General features: G+C 42.7%; 1 long non-coding RNA gene across 1 annotated transcript in view; it reads right to left on the bottom strand.

Annotated features, from left to right (window-relative positions):
- LOC307223524 overlaps positions 1-24140 on the bottom strand; it is a 285323-nt gene that overhangs the window by 249595 nt on the left and 11588 nt on the right. The window lies entirely within an intron of this gene.

The following is a 24140-nucleotide window of genomic DNA, read 5'->3' as shown; positions in this document are numbered from 1 at the left end:
TGCAGCTGTCCTTCTGCCTCATACTTAAAAGCACAGAAGCTTATAGGGTTGGACCATAAGGGAGGTTAGCATCTTCCCTGTGTTTGTGATAAAGCATCTCAAGAACAAATGCTTTCATTAGGCATATGGATTATTTCCCAGTCTTAACAGTTTCTTTTAAAAATGACAGCTACCAAAACTTTGGTTATTTCCAGTCTGGAAATTTGGGAATTATGCCCAGAAGCTTAAGAACCAAGTAATGAATGGTGTATGCCTCAGACAGCTTTGGAATTCTGTTTGCTATGGACAAAAGCCAAATGGCCAACTGTTTTTGAAACTCAGCGCAGAATTAAAGAGTAGCTGGTGACATGTTGTATGGTTTTACTTTTCTTTGAACAAGAAGCACACACACAAACCCACTACTCACTTTGCACACACAAATCTTGGTGTTTTCTTGTGTAGCTTTGGTCCCACCCCATATCTTGTAAACTTTAGTCCCAAGTTATCAACTGAAATCAAAGAAAATTCTTCCTCCAAACTCTTTAATCAGTTTATTACAGTCATAGACCAGCAGTCAGAGAATAGAATATTAAGTGGATAAAAAAACTGATAATTAAAACAGATAAAAACTAAAAACAAATAAAAAACATTCAGTTAAAACAACTGTAAGAGCGTAAGAGCTAAAAGACTCGCAGTTAAAACAACTGTAAGAGGCTGGAGAGTAGAAGCCTCTGAAATAGAGGACACTCACAGTATTAGAAACTGATGTGCAAATATGGTTAAAACAGACAATTAAAACAATGTACAACAATAAATTTAGACACACTGTGCAACAATAAATTATCCCAGGGAGTTGACTCAGAGTCACTCATGGAACCGGGTTTGGGGATTTTTATGCCGGGCTATTTTGAGTTGGGCGATGGTCTGCGTCTACAGATTTGCACACAGAATCTGGTGACCATCTAGGTCTTCTTCTGGTCTTTGCCTAACAGCAAAAGGTCAAATTTTTGCTTTTGCGGGAGGTCGGCGAGCCTCACCAGTAGGGGATCAATGAACTTACTGCGTGCCTCTTCGTAAAAGGGACATTTAAAGAACAAGTGTTCTGGGCTTCCTATCTCTCCCAATGGACAGGTGCAAAGTCTCTGGGCATAGGGGACTTTTCTAAAGGCTCCTCCAAACTCACATTTCCTAACTTCCTATTGCAAAAATATTAATATTTAAATATTCATCTTGAACATCATATGTTGTTTGCCTTTGGTTTGGAGTAGAGGTTAACCTCTCACTAAAACCTCTGTTGCAAAGTAAGTTGCTATTCTGCATTGGTAATCTTGCTTATAGCCATAGGTTTCTGGCAACAGGAGAAAGAAGGAAGTAGTTATTCACACAGCATATATGGAATCCAAAGTTGTCGTGATGTGATGGTGACTGACATGGATGGCTTTAAAATGGGATTATACAAAGTCATGGAATATCAGGCTGTCAATAACTGCTAGTCAATATGTCTGTATATTACCTTCAGTATTGGAGACAATGTATTTATTAATACCAGTTGCTGTGAAACACAAATTGAGAGTGCTGTTGTGATCATGCACTGCCTGTAGGCTTCCCACTGGCATCTGGGTAGCCACTCTGCTGATATTAAAAACAGTCTTGCTTTTGTTAACATAATTCCTAACTTGAACTATAGTTAAATAGTTGGCTTGTGTGTATACTTAAAGGACACCGTTTCTCAAACTTCTGCTGCTCCTCAAGCCCCTATAGTTGGGAAATCATTCTAGTTTATTTGTGTCATAGTAGTTTTTCCTATTTAAACATTATTTCTTTACAGTGTCTGTGTTCTGCTCTTACTGGGGAAGGTTTTGCCCAGTATCCTCTATGTGTGATAGGCTCATGGGAAAAACCTGCCCCATGAGCCCTTGCTGAAGAGGGGAGGGGAAAGCCTTTATAAGGCTGCTTCCCCTGGAGCTCAGGGACAGTTCGCTTTGAGAGCTTCCCGCCCGCCCACCATCAGGTTAGAGCCTTCACTGGGCTGACCTGATCCTGGTACCCAATGCCATGTCAACACTTGCCCTGCCTGCTGCTGTCAATAAAGATTTGGTCTGATTTTATCCCATCAACATTGTATTTTGCTGCTCTCATGGGTCATATAATGCCCCTGCCAGGGCAAAAAATTTGACATACAAGGGAAATGAAAGGAAGGAAATAGGAAAATCAGAAAAACAGGCACCAATTGTTCCTATAATGACCAGCTAGTACAGAATATGCTTTCTTCGCCATTAGTTTCAGAGAAAATAACCTCCCTCTCCAATTTATTTCACATATAAGTAATCTCAAGGGTTAACTTGAAAGCAATAGCTATACAAACTGATGTTACTTATGCTGACAGTATTCAGTTGAGTTCTTCTATTCCAAAGTTTCTTGTTTTTGTTTTTTTTTTGCATTTGGAAGCATAACATTAAGAAAAACTGTTATAGACATCACTTTTTAATAGGATTAGTGGCACCCTCACAAGCTCTGTGTCCTTAGAGAAATTGCCTTCTTCATTAATTGTGCAATTGCACATTCTGTACAGAGTGAATAATTTGTAAAGTAACAGTGTGACTTTTAGAAAGGCACACAGGAGACTTATTATTCTAATTAATAATTCCATTGCATGAATATTTACAATCATAATAATACGGAGCTATATTAATGAGGTACCCTCTGTGTGATAAAACAAGAAGAGTAGGTTGCAAAGAAATGTATAGCTGTACAAAGCCCAGAGAGTAAACAGCATTGCACATAAAACAAATCCTCACATTTGGGGTCCTGGAGATTGGTAACACACGCATGTCTTACAACCCAGTGCCATTCAGATGGCTTACTGAAATTCTCATCAGCACCATCTGGCACAGCCATGAAGGATGGGGCTGATGGGATTTGGCAGTCGGAAACACCTGGAGGGTTGGCAAAGGCTACCTTACAATATGGGATGTGCCACAGCCAAAACACAGGGTGTGGAAGAGGTGATCTAAAGGGGAAGCACTGTGGGTGGGAGAAGTTCCTCCACCCACTGCTAGATTTAACCCCAGTCTCCTCTGCCTGTTTCTTTCAGCTGAACTTACTATCAGCCTCAAGGGCCTTGCCAGGAGAAATGTGGCTAGTTGGTGGGGTTGTTGGGATTAAAGTGGCAGGCAGGGCAAGGATTTGGCACCCCTCACCCACTTGATACTCCTCTGCTTTACATCACTCCCTGCTTTACAACCATGTGGCAGAGCCACATCTAGTTAAAGCCCAAGTATGTGTACGGACCTAATTAAATGCCAGCATGCAGCAGTACAGCAAGAGGGATTCATAACAATACCTTAGAGCTCAATCTGATAGACTTGCTTACATGAATAAGTGCGGGAAGGACGAATGCTGTAAAGTTCTATCCATCTCCATTTACCATCTGCCTATTGATTTTAAGCTGCCTGATACAGTGAGCAGGTGTTGGTCAGGAGCAAAGCTACAAATATCTGCTATTACTCCATTTGTGTTTCACCAACAGTGAGTAATAGAATATACTCTGACTTTGTTTATACAGGTGTAATCCAATAGGAATTGGTAAGAATTCAGCAACTGAATCTTCTTTTATTTACAAAAAGCTGTGCAAAGCCTTGCTGCTAATATAAAAAGGCTGATTAAGATCACATAAACCTAAGAAGAAAATGATAAACTTTGGCCAGAATAATTAATTACTACATATACATTCCATTATTAATAGGCATTTGTAGTGCAATACTTGGCACATGAACTCAAAAGCAAATCCTACTGAATTCAACAAGACTTATTCACTGTCCGATGGGGAAAGCTGACCAGTTTTGTAACAATAGCCAGTTTGGAACTAATTTTATTTGAAGAAATTATGCTTGATCTCTAAAGAGGAACTTGAATATCTTAATTAATCAAGATCTTGCCTTTTACATTTATATCCAATGCATCTGAAGAAAAACAGACATATTGCTGGAGACTGTTTTGTTTAATATTGAGAATTTGAGATAGGCACCTCAGTTTTAAAGAAGTAGTTGGGCAGTGGTCAAGAATTTCCTTGACAGTCGGTTAATGTTCTCTATTAAATGTTTGCATGAGTTTCATCTTTTCATTTCTGAGTTAAAAATGATACACTGGGAGTGGGACGTTTAGGTTGTTGTTTAAAAAAACACCTTAATTTCCCACTGTCACTGGCTTAGCCAGTGAGAGATGCTGGAAGGGAGTGGGGAAAAAGATGAAATTTTAGCAGGTAATAAACTATCTGCTGTCATTCCTTTATATTATATAATGAGATCCAAAATACACTGTAGATTATTGGCAACAGCACATTTTGCCTAGCTTAATTATGATTTCAAATCAAAACAGTGGATGCGTATTGATTGGTAACTTCTCAGGCAAAGGCAGATAAGTGAAAAGTACTCAACATTCTCTTTTCAATATACCAAGCAAACAAATCTAAAAAGTCTGTAGTGAAAATAGAACTGCTTATAAATGTTGCAAACTGAACACAATGAAATACGGTGTTTCTAAAATGAAGTGCAGTGACTAAATTTCCCGGTTGGTCCTGTAGCTGGAAAACATGCTGTAAGGAGAATGTAAGTTTTGCAGACATATTGCCCCTATTCACATGTTACTCATAGCATTTACAGCTTGAAGCAGGAGTGGTGCTGCTACTCACAATGTAAGGTTCCTGCATCAACCATCCTTTGATATCCACACATCACAGTTGTCATGAAAAGTAGCTGTTAATGCACAGAAGCTTCACATGAACAAAAGACTTATGCAGCCATACTCAACACCCAGACAATCTTTGGAGTGAACCACATTCAATGTGAAGACACTAGAAGGTTGAAGTAGCCCAGGGATGCAACATCAAGGATGTGCCTGGAAGCATATTTTAGTTCTTGCTTCAAAGCATGAGCACCCTCTCGAGTAATATATGAATAGGGCTGGTGCCTATGAGAAATAAAGCAAACTAGGATTAATCCACTAATTTAAAATGGCACTATAGTACTTCAAGCAGTAGAGATATTTTCTAACAACAGAGAGCTTCTGTTCGGATGACTTGTCCTTGTTTGCACTTTTTCAATTTCTCCTTTGAAATCTTGACAAGCCTTTTCATTACTGGATACATCCTGTGGGGTTCCTGTTCCTATTTCCTCATCATGCAGAGAATCTCCAAGCAGATTAGCCACATCGCTGGTGTAGCAGTTCTGGGTTGGAGAAGATGCATGTCGCGAGGAACTGGAAGGTGGGGGTGGATGCTGCAAGCTAACAGCAATGGGTTAAATTGTCACATGAAGGCTGCTTTTGAGTGGTCTCTGCTAAATAAGAGTAACTTGGAGATCTTTAAACTGTTGTAGTCTTGATATTAAGGACTTTGCATTACAAGCAGAAACATGTTGGTCTGCAATCATTGTCAAACAGGAGTGCATGGTTAATGTGTGCGACACATACAGGGCCTACGAACATGATGCTCTGCAGTTCCTTTAACGTGCTCCTGGATCTGTTTGCTATTGGAAATGGGTGATATACACCTGTAGTTTTGGAGAAATCCATCTCAGCCCATTCCCTTCCCCCTTTGAATCTTAATTTAAATAGGACCATGTACAGGCATCTCTTTTAAAAAGCAAGCAAGACTGGAACCCTCAGGGACAGCTCTGATGTGGTGTAGGAAACCAGGAACAAAATGAATTTCAGTCTAAAGTAAATATATAATAGTGTAATGAAATAGCCATGGAATTGTCCTGAACTAAGGGTAGAATAGCATCATTTCCTTGATCCACAGATGGATGAAGCACTCTTTTTGACCCTTATTAGACCCATTTCCTGGACATATAACTGTAATAAATATGCAATTAAGTTTTACTGTATTGCTGTTTGATGGCTAGCAGTGATGCCTGCTCAAAACATCCAGCAGCTATTCAAACGCTCACACACCTGACAAAGTGGCTGGAATAAGAGTTATGGGAGCAGAAATTGGTCTTTTTTGGGTGATTTGTTTGATTTTTGTATGAATTTGGAGATAGTGCTGAAGGTGATGCTGTTACTTCTAATTGTACAGAAGAGAATAACATGATAGGCCAATTCCAGATTCCTGAACAAATGCTCTACATACCTCCAAAAAGTGTGGGAAAGCCCTAAAAGTATGACAAGGATGGGTGAGAATCTATATATGCATCTAAAGCAGTTTCTGGTTGTACACTACTTACATTATGTAAAAAAAATGAAATATATTTATCTTCTAATTGTAAAGCTTTTAATTGAGCTCCTCTTGTACTGTTGATGTGTTAAATATGTATATACATGTATACAGTTAAAACAAGTTATACAGAAATGCATTTTTGCTAAAAATAAAAATGCCCATTAAAAAGTCTTCATATTTTAAAATTCAGTTGCCACCAGGAACTGTTATGTGGTATTTAGGCATAGTGAATTACTGCGCACTGTCCCCATAAGCACAACACAAACTCTTCTCTCTCTTTTTTTCCTTGGCCTTAGATGAATCTGCTGCAGGCCTGTATTAAGAGCCTTGCCAGGAAGCTGTGTAGAATCCTATAAGTCTTTCTACAAGGAAGCCTAAATTTGGCAGGGGGTGTTCAACTGAAAACCAGGGTTTCATTTCATAAGAAATTTTTAAAAACTGAACAAATGGAGGCAATTTATTTCATTCATTTCTTGTACAGAAATGAATGCCAGATTTATGAATAAGTGTGCCTTGTCAATATTTTGCAGAAGGGTTACTAATGCATATTGGGAAATTTAAGTTTTTGCAATCAAAGTGTTCTGTTTCCCAAGCATAACGAATCCACTTTAAAAAAGCAGACTTTTTGCAGTTGGGTAAGTGATGGGAGGTTGCGGTCATCAGCTGGCCCTCCTCTTTAAGGGTATTCTGTTAAAGGGATCCAGGGGTGTGGATCTTATCCAAAGCCTGGGTATGGGCTAGGGCCATGCCATGACCCCATTGGGGACCCTGGAGGTGCTCTCAGTTGATGTACATTGAAGTTGGCAAGGTTTTACCTGCCTGGGCCTGTCAAGTCCTGTGCAGATTTCTCAGTGGGCTGGATCGTTTGCACATGCGTGATTTCCGGTGTCTGCGCATGTGTGATTTCTGGCACCGTGGAAGCGAGTTTCCGTGCCACGCCGGTTTAGCGCAGCATGCGGGGACTCACCAAGCAGGTGTCTCGATTCGGGGGTGTCTCGTGGGCTGGTTAAACTGCCCCCGTGGGCCAGTTGCAGCCCATGGGCCACAGGTTGCCGACCCCCGATGTACATCAACAGGGCTCCCCCTGCTGGTGGTTGACCCTTACTAGACTACCTACATGGCACAGAAGGAATCAGATATAGTTGGTTCAATTCCTATGCCTAAGCCAATGCCACTCACATTCTGCAACCAGTAAAGTTGTGGCCTTTTTAGCCCATTAACCTAAAATACTAGTGTCCATGTGTTTCATTATTCAACAAATGGGGGAAGGCTCGGGGCCTTGACATGCAAGAAAATAAGGATGAGCACTCATTGTGGTGTAGCTCCTCACCAAACAAATATGACAGGCTATTCAATAAAGACTGGATATCATCTAACCTCCCCATAAACATTGTGCAAGCAAATCAGGATGAATGCTTAGTAAATAGGGCATCTGGAGGAGCCCAGCATTCTGAATGTCACATATCCATTTGTTGCTCATTCATACCCATTCAGAGTTCAGATGATGGTTCCAATGAATGGAGGAGGGAAAGGGGGAGGGACACTACAAACTGTACAACCTTCAACTCAAATATATTTTAGCAAAAATATCCAACATTCTGCAAGGACTTCTGGCTGGAACTTTTCCCGCCCCCCTGCACCCTCTAAATCTGTTCTGAGGGTTTCTCTAACCCTCTGGAGAAGATGTGGGGAAGGTGCAGGGGTGCACAGAGAGAGGAGCAAAGGAAGTTCTGTTGTGCAAATGACAATCCCTGTGCTAATGGAACTACTTCATTCGACAACACCCTGACTTGTCCAATAGAGCCACCATTTCTTGGTGAGTCTAGCTGTATGGCTTTCTAAGTTGCCTACAAAACAGGAACCTTCTGTTGGAAATTTGGCAGGTCTAAGCCCTTGCAAGGGTAATTGCCCGAGAGCAAAAAGTCGCCCTCTTTCCTGTCGTCTGTGAGCCCAAGTAGATGTGACGCTAAATGCACATTTGTATTCCACATCCACAGTTTTAAAAATGCAGATGACAGCTACTGGGGAAAGCCAACAATTATGGAGACTGCTGGACTAGGAGTTTCACGCTTTCCTTCACTGCAGGAGTCCTGTTGAAAATCACTCCTCCAGAGCTGCTCTTTGCCTTGAGAAGGAGGTTAGCAAAATTTAGCCCATCCTACATATGAAACAGGGGAAATCCTTTCCTTTTTCACAGTGGGAAAATTGTGCTCAGTGCTACCTTTATCTGGTTCCCAGGACTGCACTGTGCATTCTGGCACCACCTTTTTAGTGATTGTCACTGCCATAGAATCATAAATTTGGACAGGCTGCCTAGTCTCCTCCCCTGCTTGATGCCGAAAATCCAGAGCTAGAGCATCACCAACAGATGGCTGTCTAAGGAGGGGGAGCTCATCCCCCTTTAGGTAGTTGGTTCCATTGTCAAGCTTCTCTTGCCCATCTCAGTCGCTGATAGAAATGCTGATGTGTTGGACAGAGCCATGCTCAAAATAGGTCATGTGTTTCATGGGCAGAACCCTACATGCAAGTAACTGTATGTGTGGTGGCTCTGTTCAGATGTTCAACCAATATAAGTAGTGTGAAGGATGGACTCTGCTGTTTTTCTGCCTATGTATGTGAATTGCATCTGAAGACCTGAATGGGGCTTACATATCATATCACACACAGTGTTTTCATGAAGATGCTTTAAAATTGTTTTAACTGTTTTTAATTGTTTTCAAAGGGTTTTAGTATGTTTTTATTTTGTTCTGGATATTGTTGTTTTTAATTATTGCTTTATTACTGATGTGTTTGCTGCCTTGGGCTCCTTTGTGAGGAAGGGAAGGATATAAATTTAATAAAACCAAATAGAGGCCCTTTTAATTATGAATGGTTCCCCCCCAGCCATTATTTCAATTGGGGAAGGGGGAAGGGGCCTTCAGGACAGCCTGGGAGCCATTGTCATAACAGCCTTTGGATGATTTCAGATTCTCTATCACTGGATCAATATCTATTGAATGAGAAAGGGCTTATGGCACACTGTGGGGGGACAACCCTGGGAATTATTATTACCTTGTACAACCTGCACTAAATATGTTATGTACCTAAGTTGTGTACCTGCCGACTACCTGTTTGGCCTCTTTTATGAATGCTAAGCTCACAAAGATTCAGAATCAATAAAAACAATTTCTGCAGGGAAAGGAGAAATGTTATTAGGGAAGCTGAAATATGTTTTTGCATTAAAGTGTCTCTTTTTCTAGATTATATGGATATTTTGGAAACAGGACTGCCCACGTTCAAAAATAAAACAAAATCCTCCAACGTACTATAAAACTTCTTTCTCCAGGAGAGCAGACTATGTAGAAGAGAGAAAATGGTTTTCTGGTGAAGTAAATGTACAACAAACAACATTGTGTACACTAATTCTGGGCTGAAGGCTGCTCTCTGCAGGGAATGAATAATGGCAGGGCAGCCAGTGAACAGCACCATCTAACTTTCATGTGAAAGCTCCAATATCAATGAATTTGCTCCTAAGCGCCTTCTGTGGTTTTTGAGATGCCGCGGCTGTAGCCTGATATTCTACCCAATGGTAAAATTAGTAGAACTTGAGTTCTTGAACTCTTGGGGTGAAACTAGACCTGCAGTACCAAGGAAAAGGTCACAAAGAAGTTAGCAAGATTTTGAGTTCATCAAAACTCTTCACCGGAGCAGACGATACACATAAAAAGAAAGGAAAGGAGAGGGGAAAGACTGTTTTTGAGAAAGATGGAGAAATGCTTTTCAGGTTGAAATGCTTTTTAAGACAGAATGGTGGAACCTAGTCGGTTCTGGTCAATGTTATCCTACTTCTAATGGGCCAGCATCACTATGTGAAATCTTGTAGACCTTCATGCTACTTATTATCCCAGTTTACTACACATGCTTATGCTACACAGAAACCATTAACTGTTTCCAATGACTAAGGAAGTTTACATTGTTTTCCACATGTAAAATTTCCCATGGAGCATACTTGTATTTTCTTAAGTAAGTGAGGCTGAATTTTATCTGTGTTCTCATCCACTGCCAATAATAATGCCCATTTTGGATTCCTTTATGCACTTTGCAATGGCATCTCTTGCATACTGGTCACATCATCTGTATGCTCATATGAAGTAGACTTGACATGTAACTTTTTTTTTCATGCTTCTTGTCCATTTTTCACTATGGAGAAGGGTGTAGATGAAAATGCCACGCAGAGATGGAAAATGTTTCAACCTAAATGCATTCAAAATGCACGTAATTCTAAAACTGCCCTAAAAACCTTTTCTTGCTAGATTATTGATTTAAAAAGATAGCTGGCAGAGGCTTTCTGATTCCTGAGCAAAATTTTCCCCAGAAATTGTTAATTATGACTGTTAATTGCAATTGTTAAGACCAAAAAGGTTACCAACCTTTATTATCCACACAGTCCGTTATGCATAGATTTGGTCTGATTTCTTATCTGGGGACAGAGCTGGCTCATTTGTGTAGCCTGCTTTTATGGGTGATTTACATGTATTTGCTTGCTTGGAAGTCTGATCCTGAAAACTAACACAAATCTAATCACCCAGGTTATAAAAGCAATCAGGATAGATTCCATGTTTGCTTATTTTACCAGAATCCATGCAGTGACGGTTGTGTCCACACCCCACACAATCTCTTTGGGAATGCAAGCAGTAACACACTGCAGCAATGGACAACACTTTCAAAATAATAAATCTCAGTGTGGAGACGATTATAATTGCTTCACATTTGGGAGCTGCATTTTAAGGAGACATATAGATCCCATTCCAGTAGCAGTGGTGTGTGAGGAAAGCCCGATTATGGATTTTGCATTAACATCCTATTTTGTAGAAACCCCATTCTCTTCATTAACAAAACGTAGCCCTGATTTGTTTCATGGCATTGCTGCTCTTTTGATTTATGAGTCTGTTATTGTAAGAATTGATTACTGCAACTCTGTTTGAGCTGGTTTTGCTATAAATAACTATGTGCCACATTTAATAGGTTTTCCAAACAATTCATGTTCACCTGATATGGGTCAGGAAACCTAGTAATATTTCTTCATTTCCCTCTTAGGCTTCAAAATATCCATGTTTACTAGCTGATAATGTTTAAAAATCCAGAGAATGGGTTCCAGGGGTTTGGTTGTTGTTTTTTTGTCCTTTATGTCAGATAATCTCAGTATCATTTTAATTTGTTTGTTAAATAGCTTCTTTTCCTGTTCTCTGCCATAAGCTTTTTTTTTTAAAGACAGACTTTTAGCTTACAGTGGAAGAAATATTCATTCACAAAGAATAGCACCTTAGGCTCCTTATTTCTAGGTTTCATATAGACAGACTAATGAAACTTAACCATTTTTCTTCAGAATAAATAGTAAGTCACACATTATGAAATTATCAGGCCACTTTGGGTGTCACCAAATAAATAAGTTTTGCTGGGGAAGGGCCACAGCTCAGTGGTTAGAGCAACTGCTTTGCACACAGAAGGTGCCAGATTCAATCCCTGGCACCTCCATGAAGGCTGGGAGAGAGCTCTCGAGAGCTGCCACTGCCAGTCAGTGTAGGCAGTATTGAGCTAGATGGATCAGTGTAAGGCAGCTTCCTGCTCTGCAGTAAAGGCTGGTGGGGTATAAGGCTGAGAGACCAAAGTAGGCGGTGCCAGAGCTAATGACTTGTGCAACCACAGCCAATGACAGGCAGAGCCAACTAATTCTAATTTTGTCCCCACTGTCCTCCCTGCTGAGTTCTGCAAGGGCCACACTGGACTGAGGAGAAGGAAGCTGACAGCCAATGCTGGAATAGTTATAAGTAAGAAGGCAAGCAGGTGGGGGCTGGCTGAGAGGAGACCGAGATGGGTGGGGTAGCATGCCTTTCACCCTAATGGACCACTCTCTCCTGGTACTCTGAATGTGCAGAGACATTGTCTGGGGTTCCGTGCTGCGGATGGTATTCCTCCACCTGATTTTGGGTGACTCTGCACTCTCTCAGTTAGGGATAGGAGAGGAAGTCTGATTTTCATGTGAACTGACCTGATTTGCACTTTGCAATACAATATGAAAACCAGAAAAAGCTAACCTTCAAAATCCGCTTGTCTCCAGATTTTGTGACATGGTTTCCCCAGCCAAATAATTTTTACCGACATGTTATGGGAAAGTGTGGATTAAAATACATCTATTAATGAAAGCGAACCTTATTGGGGGAAATTGCTTGCAAAAATGTGTTCACATCAAACTAAATTGCATAGAAATTGCATACTGTATCAATAGAAATTTGCACTAAAAGGCTGACAATTTTTCAGCCTTTTAAACTACAAGAGTCCCATACACAATGAAGCAGAAATGTGGAGAAATGAACCTAAGGCTCGGAAAATAAGAAACAGGGAGAAACCAAATGTGACACATTCATCCATCCCTTGTATGCCACTGTTCAGGACAACTGTAGACCTTAAATAGGATTTAGGAGGTGAGGCACAGGTAGCTGCAGAGGGAGAGGAGGGGACAGGAAATTTCCCTTCTGTGAACTTCCTTAAATTAACATTTAAGGATCTAAGCCATTGTCTCTTGATTGAAATGAGCATAGAGCCAAAGTATTCTTTGCTTCTTGTTCCCAGAGTGATATCTAGGCCATTAGTCTAGCTGTCTTGCTGAGCCTTTAAAGTTAGAGAAGAGGCTGGTGTGGTCCAGTCCAACTCAGGTTCAGCTGAGCTTTCCAAGACTGGCTGTGTTAGTTTTAGAACGTACTTCAAAGGCAAAGTTGCTAGCATTTGCTGTGAGATGGATGTCACTGTGGAGACAGGATGAAAAGAGATGTCCCTGGGACCATCTGGTCCAAATTTATGGGATTAGTTTCTTTTGTTGCAGACAATAATGTGGACAAGATGCTTGGATAGCATCTTTTGGGGGGCGAATGCTGCCTTTCTTTCTCCCCCCCTTTTTTTGGTAGAGTTGAAGCATAAAGGTTGGAACAATGATTTCCATGCCAATTAGGAGCTCAGCGATGTTTACTGAGGAGATGACTCATTTTATTGCCCAATATGTTTCTTTTAGTAAAAGGTTCAGGACTCTGGACGTTCTCCCTAGGAAGGCTGGTTGGGGCTTGTTTGTCATGGTTCTCTACAGCCCAAGGCACTACCTGCATTAAGCAGGCTCCTGGAAGGGTTTGCACAAGTTTTATGGCTGGTTTAATGGCCTACCTCGGGTGCTCTTCAAGCAGGGCTCTTAATCTGACTCTCATTATAGCTCGACTGCATGAAATGATATGAAGCTCCAAGCTAGATGAATAGGTACTACATCTGCAAAATGAGCACTGTATTGAACTCTGGTCTTCCCTCTAGTACTGCACAACGAAGCTGTAGAGATGACTTATGAGGCAATTCGACTATATTAATTTAGATGACATGCTCTTCCTTCAGAAATAGCCAAGGCACTCTTCTGCCCACACTGCAAGTACATCTTGCTGATTCAGCAGAAGAACTGCTCCTCATTTTGCTGCCATAAATTTTAAGCAGCAGGCAGTAACACACACAGGGTCAAGGTTAATGTTGGTTTTTAAAACCAGGAGTTATGTTGTCATGTTGTATTGACCTTTCGGTGGTTGTTGGGGGTTAAGAGCATTAATTGCTCATGTATCATGCTATTTCAATTAAGGGCGAGTTTTCTAGCAAACTAAAAGGAATGCACAGGCTAGGAAAAAATGTCTCAACCTAGAAGTGTGGAAGATGCTTTAAAACAATGGTGGGAACTTCTGGCCCATGGACCAAATCAGGCCCTGCATTAGGCTGTCTCCCCAAACTACGCCCACCTACTCCACACATCATATGCGAGATCAGGTGTGGAGCAGGGAGACTTGCAGCTATAAAGGAACAATGGGGAGCTTTAAAGGTAACTCCTGATTGTTCCTTAACAAATAAGGACTGCTGTCAGTGCCAATCAGCTGATCAGTGGTGATAGCAAGACTCAGTAGGATTGGTTGTGCTATGGAGTGCCCAGTCATGAACTCCATAGCCCAGCTGATTCCTGTCCAAAGTGACATAGCTTCCAATTGTCCCAATTTTCCAGGGATAGTCCCAGAATTATGAAAGTGCTCCCAGCTTCTGATTTGATCCTGGAATGTCCCTATTTTCCCCTACCAGTGCTACCGCTGCTGAGCTCGGGGAGGAGGATGAGCTGGTGATTGTCCTGAGCAGTAGTGATGGCTGTTTAACTTACTGGTTGAATGGGGGGGGGATGCTAATTCCCACCACATTCCTAATGAAAATACCCTACTTCCTGTGAAACTGCTGTTTTGCTCAAAAGCAGAATTGCGTGCGTTCAAAGAGTTTCATACACATTACCCATCACAACAATCCTGAACTGCAGATGGTGTAAACTAGGTATGATGTGGATTGCATGGATGTAATAAACTTTTTAAAAAAATGTTAATAGCAGCCTCCCCCACACCCAATAACAACAACATCAGGACCTAAGGGGATGGGTTGTGGGAACAGTTTAACACTTTCCTCTTCTGTGAATCCAATAAAAATATCGCCCCACCCCTGAAACTGCTGTTTGTATTGGAAGATAGCTCTCCATGCCTGGAACTGCAATAACAGCTGCTATTATGTGGGTTAAAAAAATATCTTGCAATTAACACCCTGAGGCTAAGAATAGGGGCTTGCCTGCCCCTGTTCAGAGCTGAAGTTAGATTTGAGGCAGAGGATCATCTGCCTCATATTCTTAAGGCTCAATTAAACATCATCTGGGAGATAATGTGAACAGTCTCTCTCATGCTTGTTTTTTCCTACTTCAAAGCAACATATAGGGTTGGTTATGGGACTGGAGAAGCAGTGCCTGGAGACGAGTTAACACTTTCCAACTGCATAATTTCCCGTATCTGAATAGTTCCTATTTGCTGAGGGTAGGGTGGGGGAAGAGACACACGGTCCATATAGAATCTTATAGGTTGGCATATTAGAACAAGGGTATGATACCCAAATATCAGCTTCAGTGTGTGTGTGTGTGTGTGTGTGTGTGTGTGTATACGTGGGAATAGCATAAAAAATTAGCAGGCCCAGCTGGCTGCTTTGGAGTAAGAAGTCAAGTAAATCCTGAGCAATGATTCTCTCCTGCCTCAACTCTAGTTTGGTCTTTCAGTGCTATGTTAGCCTTTGGCATAATGTATTTCTCTCCACCTCCAACAATTATATAGTGGTACCTTGGGTTACCAATGCTTCGAGTTACAAACGCTTCCGGATACAGACTCCGCTAACCCGGAAGTAGTATCTCGGGTTAAGAACTTTACTTCAGGATAAGAATAGAAATCATGTGGTAGCGGCACGGCGGCAGCGGGAGGCCCCATTAGCTAAAGTGGTACCTCAGGTTAAGAACAGTTTCAGGTTAAGAACAGACCTCCAGAACGAATTAAGTTCTTAACCAGAGGTACCACTGTATGTGCTACATTTCTGAGGAAACTTGTCACAGTGCAAAAGCTAACCTGTCTGCTACTTTGTCATAGGCTGAGGGTGAGCTCTTGGGGTTAAAAGCTATGATGAAGGTCTATTACCTTGCTCCACCAAGTGCACTGCTTCCAGGAATAATGAGAAGAGTGAAGCATGAAGGCCACCGTGCCTGAAAATTGTACCTTTCTCACAGAGCACAGGCTGATGGAGATAATCACTTTAAATCTATAATTTCTTCCTATGTTGGGAATATGTGTCTGGTACACCTCTTTCAATTGATTTTTCCCTTTTTATTAGACATTCTGGTAAGAGATCACCTCTCCTACTGTCACTACATGTGGCTTATCTCTCTGTCTAGTTTTATAACGGCATGTTCTCTCTGATGTGTTCTTCAAACCTGTACTTTGAGGACAGAAAAGTATCCCAAAGGTTTAAAAATCTATCTGTAACACAGATGTCCTATTTAGTTGTTCTGTGTGTTTTCAGCCAGAAAATTATGCGCTGAAAATCAGAACTGGGACTTCAAATACTATAATGTAGAATGGCGCACACCATTTGTGACCAATCTCATTCATTTTGATGTGATATTGCTCCATGACAAAGGGGTCTGGAGTATGAACCATATACCTGGCTTAATGATCTACTCTGGGCTATGTGTGCTAAGACCTCAGAGCACCCTTTGTGAGCAGAATACAGTGAGAGTATTCAGCAGCCACCCTTATGAACTGATAGCCCAGTGCTCCACTCATGACATGTCCAAGTCAAATACATGTGCATGGAAATAGGAGCAGGCTGAATGTGTGTGTGGTGCCTGTGTATAACTGTATACACAGAGGGCTGTCTGTGCATTGTACACAATGGAGAATGTGGGAAAAGCAAGGCTCCCAATGATGGGAAGAGAACCATGAATGTGTACATTTCTATATGCAAAGGCTGCACATAGATAGTTGAGGGCCAACCCTAGGCCTGTGGAAGATTCCTACTTCTCCTATCACCCTTTTGTGTAGGATTCCCTTTGCCTTTCGCCATCTAGGGGTCCTTTACTCTTTTTTACCTATGTGATGAATGCACTGTCTTAGCTTATTCCTTAATGTCCACTACTACCAACTATTTCTGATTTTATTTATTTTTTAAATACAGGTACCCTTGTGAGATTTCAGGCCTGAGAAAGACAGGAAGATTTATTTAAAGTGAACCAAATCTAATATTATTTAATAATTTGAAATTTATGTACAACATAAGATTCATATTACTTAACAGGTTGTATATTAAAAGTAGATTTTGTTCAGTGCTTGCTTCCTATATGCTCAAGATGTTGCTGAAACATTAAGGAAATGTCTTTTACCTGAGATATGTCAATTTTGTAACCTATACTATTAGCCAGTTTCCCTTATCCTAACTTGCTCAGATGTTTAAGCCTGAAGCTTTCCTTCTGGTCAGGGTCACACTGGTGAAGATGCAGCACAGAAGAGGCTCCATCAGTCGCAGATCCCTGGAGACACCAGCGCTTCTTGAGCTCAGCTGCTCAAGGCTGATGGGCACAGCTTTTGTTTTGTTGAATGCTTGCTTCAGAATTTTCTCTCTCCCTGGAACTTGCATTCTCAGATTCTGCATGGTAATTTCAGCTCTCTTGTGTTTCTTCTGCTGCCTTCTTTTCCTCTGGATAGCCACTGCTTGCTGCCTTTCTGTTGCTTCCTCTGACTCCTTTCTTTTTCCTTCCGTATGTCTTCTCCCCTGGGTCTTCCCCCACACTCTCTTCCCAAGGCTCCTTGACCCTAACCAATAACTGACTCAGACAATGTTATGCCTAGCCTTTTGTTTCCTCCAGCCAGACCCCTGCAACAATTTTAAAGTTAAACTCTGACAGACGGTTAACCCATTGGCCTATATTTATTTTATTGTACTTATTTCATTTATGAATCACTTACCCCAAAATAGTGGCTGCGAGTCCCAGAAGACCTGCTCCCTGCCTTGCAGGCCTTTCCCCACTTGGCCTGGCAGGGCATGGTCCTGATTGACTCCAACTACAAAAGCTGAGGCTGCTGAAGAGACCAGTGACCACCTTGGCTGTCTCTTAGCGCAGACCCAGATCGAGCCTGAGCTTCCACAACTGCTGCCCGCCATAGAATCATAGAATTGGAAGCGCAGACCCAGATCATCGAGCCTGAGCTTCCACAACTGCTGCCTGCCATAGAATCATTAGAGTTGGAAGAGACCACAAGGGCCATCGAGTCCAACCCCCTGCCAAGCAGGAAACACCATCAGAGCACTCCTGACATATGGTTGTCAAGCCTCTGCTTAAAGACCTCCAAAGAAGGAGACTCCACCACACTCCTTGGCAGCAAATTCCACTCTTGAACAGCTCTTACTGTCAGGAAGTTCTTCCTAATGTTTAGGTGGAATCTTCTTTCTTGTAGTTTGGATCCATTGCTCCATGTCCGCTTCTCTGGAGCAGCAGAAAACAACCTTTCTCCCTCCTCTATGTGACATCCTTTTATATATTTGAACATGGCTATCATATCACCCCTTAACCTCCTCTTCTCCAGGCTAAACATGCCCAGCTCCCTTAGCCGTTCCTCATAAGGCATTGTTTCCAGGCCTTTGACCATTTTGGTTGCCCTCCTCTGGACACGTTCCAGTTTGTCAGTGTCCTCCTTGAACTGTGGTGCCCAGAACTGGACACAGTACTCCAGGTGAGGTCTGACCAGAGCAGAATACAGTGGCACTATTACTTCCCTTGATCTAGATGCTATACTCCTATTGATGCAGCCCAGAATTGCATTGGCTTTTTTAGCTGCCGCGTCACACTGTTAGCTCATGTCAAGTTTGTGGTCAACCAAGACTCCTAGATCCTTTTCACATGTACTGCTCTCAAGCCAGGTGTCACCCATCTTGTATTTGTGCCTCTCATTTTTTTTGCCCAAGTGCAATACTTTACATTTCTCCCTGTTAAAATTGATCTTGTTTGTTTTGGCCCAGTTCTCTAATCTGTCAAGGTCGTTTTGAAGTGTGATCCTCTGGGGTGTTAGCCACCCCTCCCAGTTTGGTGTCATCTGCAAATTTGATCAGGATGCCCTTGAGTCCATCATCCAAGTCGTTGATAAAGATGTTGAATAAGACCGGGCCCAAGACAGAACCCTGTGGCACCCCACTAGTCACTCTTCTCCAGGATGAAGAGGAACCATTGATGAGCACCCTTTGGGTTCGGTCAGTCAGCCAGTTACAAATCCACTGAGTGGTAGCATAGTCAAGACCGCATTTTACCAGCTTCTTTACAAGAATATCATGGGGCACCTTGTCAAATGCCTTGCTGAAATCAAGGTAGGCTACATCCACTGCGTTCCCTTCATCTACCAGGCTTGTAATTCTGTCAAAAAATGAGATCAGGTTAGTCTGACATGACTTATTTTTCAGAAATCCATGCTGACTATTGGTGATCACAGCATTCCTTTCTAGGTGCTCACAGACTGTTTGCTTAATGATCTGCTCCAGAATCTTCCCTGGTATTGATGTCAGACTGACTGGGCGGTAATTATTTGGGTCCTCTCTTTTCCCCTTTTTGAAAATAGGGACAATATTTGCCCTCCTCCAGTCTGCCGGGACTTCGCCTGTTCTCCAGGAATTCTCAAAGATGACTGCCAGTGGTTCTGAGATCACATCTGCCAGTTCTTTTAATACTCTTGGATGCAGTTCATCTGGCCCTGGAGACTTGAATACATCTAAACTAGCCAAGTATTCTTGTACTATCTCCTTAGTTATTCTGGGCTGTGTTTCCTCTGAACCACCATTGGCAGGATATTTTATTCTCTTGTTAATTTTGCTGTTTTAAATGTGCACTTTATATATGATTTCTTTTTGTAATAAAAACCCCCCAGAATAATTGTGGTATAAAACAATGGGACATTTCAGCAGGAAATCACAGGACATGCACTGGTTGAAAGTGAAGAGGTGCAACTACCCCCAAACATTTGCAGGTACAAGTAGTGCTAAAAGCAAGATCACATATAACTGTCCCAATAGCAACCTGACCATAATTCATCATGAATGCATAATAAAAGGGACATCTGCCGGGGCCCATAGACTTGGTTCATATAAATGGACAATATGTTCAGCCTGTATCCTGAACCCCTGACCTACCTGGCATCAAGTCACTATGTCAAGTCCAAAGTTTGGAGGCAAGCCACATAAGCAAAGTCCAAAGTCCAAAGGTCAGAAAACACAGTCCAGGGTCAATACAAGTAGCCAAGTCCGGCAGTCAGAACACAGTCAAGAGTCAAACCCAAAGCCCTGTCCCATAGAGGTCCTGGAGCTACCAACATGGGCAGATGAGCGAGCACACAGCGCACCACAGCTCTGCTTCCCTTTTGTACTCTGCATACTAATTGCAGCATCTGGGCTTGATGAGGCATGTGAGGAATCACACAACTCATCTCAGAGCTAGAGAGTCCCACCAGGCCAGCTAGGGAGCTGAGCTGTGGGCCCCTGTCTGCCTCAGCCTCCTAGAGCTCCCCACCTGCTGTTGTCCATGCCTCAGAGCCTGCTGTGTTTGTGGAGACAGGGTTGAGGTGGGGTCCTCTGGCTCTGCTGATGGATCCTGCTGGTCTGGTTCCTGTGCACTGACCTCCATCCCCTTGCCATCCTCTGTCACCCTGTGAGTACTTCTCTCTCCATCCCCTGCTTGCCCTGGTGTGTCTCAGTCCTGACTACATCCTTCGCCAGGATCCTCTTCCTCCTCCCCATCATCTTCCCAGTTCATGATGATGTACTGATGTGTTTTTTTTTTTTGATATTACTAATCAGCAGAACAATCTTATGCATTGATCAATACACTCCCCTCTCCCAGAAAAAGTGACATGGCTTTAAAAGCAACATGCCTGCATCAAAGTCGTTGAGATGAATGGGTGGTGTCAGGTGTTGATATGGTTTCTTGAGAGCAAACAGGCAAGACTCCAACCTGTCTTTTTTAGGCTTTATTATCTGTACAAACTATTTACAGTGCAGAGCATCGCAAGTCCATGTCTGCTTAGTCGCTAGCAGAATCTGGGAGTGGGTGGTCCTTATACCTTCCCCAGCATAACAACCGGGTGACCCCCAACTTTCTCCTCCCCTCTCTGTGCCGAAGACTACTGCGCAGAATGGGCACTGGCAAAGGGGGCACTGGCAAAGGGGGACTTGCCCCCCCCTTTTCTCAGGCTCAGTGTTGAGGCTTTTCCTAGCATCTTCTGATTCTTGCACCCCCTCCCCACTGGAGGTGTGGCTTCCCTCCTCGCCAGAGGAAGAACTACTTCGCAAGATCTTTGGAGGCTCCCTGTAACACAGCTGCCCTTCCACCTCTTGCCTCTGAGCTGATGGTAGTTCCCTGGCAGGTGGAATTCAATATTATGCTATGATGTGTGCAAGCATTTCAGCTTGGCAGATGAAATGATTTCCCCATCCTCCCCCTGTGTGCTGTCCTGGGAGTTCTCCTGACCTCCCAGAGTTAATTTTGGTGGGGTGGGGAAGAAAGGGTGCAAAGCCCCATTATGCAACCGTAAGTCCCCATGCAGGATTTTGACTGGTGGGACTTGTTAGGTGAATCCTGCCCTATACATCTAAATGCATTTAATATGTATTCCATAGAAGAACGAATGCCTTAATAACCTGACCTTAAACATCCTTGTAGCCGTTTACCTTTCTGTTGTTTTGACGACAGGAGCAGTAAACAGAAACTTAAAAGATTTAACTTTCTACCTGTCAGATGCTCCTAAAGTACAAGACTAGCCTTATCTAGATTCTTCATGCCTCCATGCCTTTTTCCTGTACACCTGCAAAGGTTGCAAAAGTGATGGCTTACAAACTTGGTTTCATGTTTCTCACCCCTGCAGGCAACCTGTCTGTCATGGGATACATGACTTGAGACAGAGGGCTCACAGGAAAGGATGATTCATTGCTCATTGAGGGCTGTCTGGCAATCTAACATCACCGGGACACTGGTAGCAAGAATGAGTTACTGCCACCAGGCCGTACAATTCAGAAGATGACACACTGAGGGCACAGCCTTCTGAAGGTCTTTAATTAATTAGGTGCTCCCCCAATGAGCAAAGACTACTTTACCAGGTTCCTGAAAGCTACACTAATAATGGCCACTGTTTGCATAGAACACTTGAAAAGCTCCAGGGGTGTGTGTTTATAAAATATAATATAAAAATTTTAGAATTATTTATAATGGACCTATAAAATAGGTCAGTGTTGTTATTTCTATCCATCTCCAACATCATGTCCTCCAGGCATTTGGGACGAGAACTCTCATCTGCCTCAGCCAGAATGATAGGAGTTGTCATTCAAAATTATTGATGACAATGGAGGCTGGTATAGTCGGGCAAAGTACTGTCCAACTAAGCTCAGTCTCTGCTCAGCCAACCCCCCTTCCACCTTTCTTCTTAACTGCAACTAGTTTAGGGGTTGGCCTTAACCATCTGTTTCTTCCTCCTTAGTCTCTGCTTTGCTTTTGTAGAACTCAGCTGGGAGGAGGATGGAGACAAAGTTAGAATTTGCTGGCTCTGCCTGACATCACCTCTGACTCCACCTTCTGTTGGCCTCCCAACTTTCCACCTTACCATTCCCAAGTGGCATTGGCCACCACTACATCTGAAGGGTGCCATGTTGGCTACCCTGGTCTACATATTGCAGTAGTAGGCATACATAAGATTAGGTAGTGATTTAAATTTTAGCTACATATGTTGATTGATCTGTTGCACCAAAAACATGAAATGCAATATTTCATATACTGAAGAAGAGTTTGGATTTGATATCCCGCTTTATCACTACCCAAAGGAGTCTCAAAGAGACTAACATTCTCCTTTCCCTTCCTCCCCCACAACAAACACTCTGTGAGGTGAGTGGGGCTGAGAGACTTCAAAGAAGTGTGACTAGCCCAAGGCAGCTGCATGTGGAGGAGCGGAGACGCAAACCCGGTTCACCAGATTATGAGTCTACCACTCTTAACCACTACACCACACTGACTCAAAGGTATGGATGTTTTTTCATCTTGAGCAAATGGGACTGTACTCTCCCACAACCCCCTGCAGGACCAGAGCCAAATATGATTACTCACTCACTCTCTCTAGGGTCCAGTCTCAGTTTCTGTCTCCTATTTCCTATTAGCTGCAAACCTCCACATGCTTGAACTCAATCAGCAAACCACTGTGTGTTAAGTAGGTTCCACCCTGGTCTCTTGGGGATGGAGGACCATTATTTTTTAAAAAAGCATCCCCTATTGTACAAGTCTAGGTAGGGCATCAGGACTGAACACTCCTCTATTAACCCTCTCCCTCTCCCTGATTGTTTACAGGTAGTCAATCAGGAGTCCTCTGGGACACAGCAATTGCCATTTGTTGTTGTTTAGTCATGTCTGACTCTTCGTGACCCCATGGACCAGAGCATGCCAGGCACTCCTGTCTTCCACTGCCTCCTGCAGTTTGGTCAAACTCATGCTGGTAGCTTCGAGAACACTGTCCAAACATCTCGTCCTCTGTCGTCCCTTTCTCCTTGGGCCCTCCATCTTTCGCAACATCAGGGTCTTTTCCAGGGAGTCTTCTCTTCTCACGAGATGGCCAAAGGATTGGAGCCTCAGCTTCAGGATCTGTCCTTCCAGTGAGCACTCAGGTCATCTAGAAGTGACCAAAGGATGTGTAGCTGACATGGAGTTAGAACAAAGTACCTGCCAGCTCACACACCACAAGCCATTATGCTATATCCCTTCGCCTTTTGAATGTGGCTGTTTCTTAAAGAAGAGAAACATATGATAAAACGCCTCTCTGCAAAAGGCAAATAACAGAAGGCTGATCAGACTGTCTCATAATTCCCCAGTGGTAGATCGACTAGAGATGTGTGCTGTTTGTTCTGTAGCAGCTTAAATGAGAAGAAAGAAGGAATGAGGCATATGTAGAGGTACAGCACAAAAGCTGGCTTGCAGTGCTACTACTTGCTAAGTAGTCCCTATTGATTGCAGCACCGTACTGCGTGTCCTAAAGGTAGCGAGGAAGATGGACACAGAATACCAAAGAGGAAAAAAGCAAAGCAGCACCAAGAGCAAAAATGGAACAGTGATTGACAAACACAATTATGTGAATTTCATTATCAGTGTGAAAGAGACTTTACTGGGCCGAGATGCGGGGAGACACTGCTATCCCTCCATCAGGTATTAGGCACACTTCTAACTCTGCTCAAAGACATGTGTGTGGTTCCTGGTTCATGCCAATGCATGGATGCCTGGTGGCCCCACTCCTAGTAATATTGTCTATGCACCGGTAACCTCAAGGTTAGGTTACTGCAATGCATTATAAGTAGGGCTGCCTCTGAAGACACTTTAGAAATTTCAGGTGGTTCAGAATTCAGTGGCCAGGTTGCTCACCGGAGCATGGCGGTTTGAGCATATTACATCGATCCTGGTCCAACTACACTGGCTACCAATTAGTTTCCAGGCTCAATTCAAAGTGCTGGTTTTGACCTATAAAGCCTTAAATGGCTC

This window comes from Podarcis cretensis (genome assembly GCF_951804945.1).
Source record: "Podarcis cretensis genome assembly, chromosome: 9".
Taxonomy (NCBI): domain Eukaryota; kingdom Metazoa; phylum Chordata; class Lepidosauria; order Squamata; family Lacertidae; genus Podarcis; species Podarcis cretensis.
The sequence above is the reverse complement of the archived record's forward strand: the minus strand, read 5'-3'. Positions and strand labels throughout refer to the sequence as shown.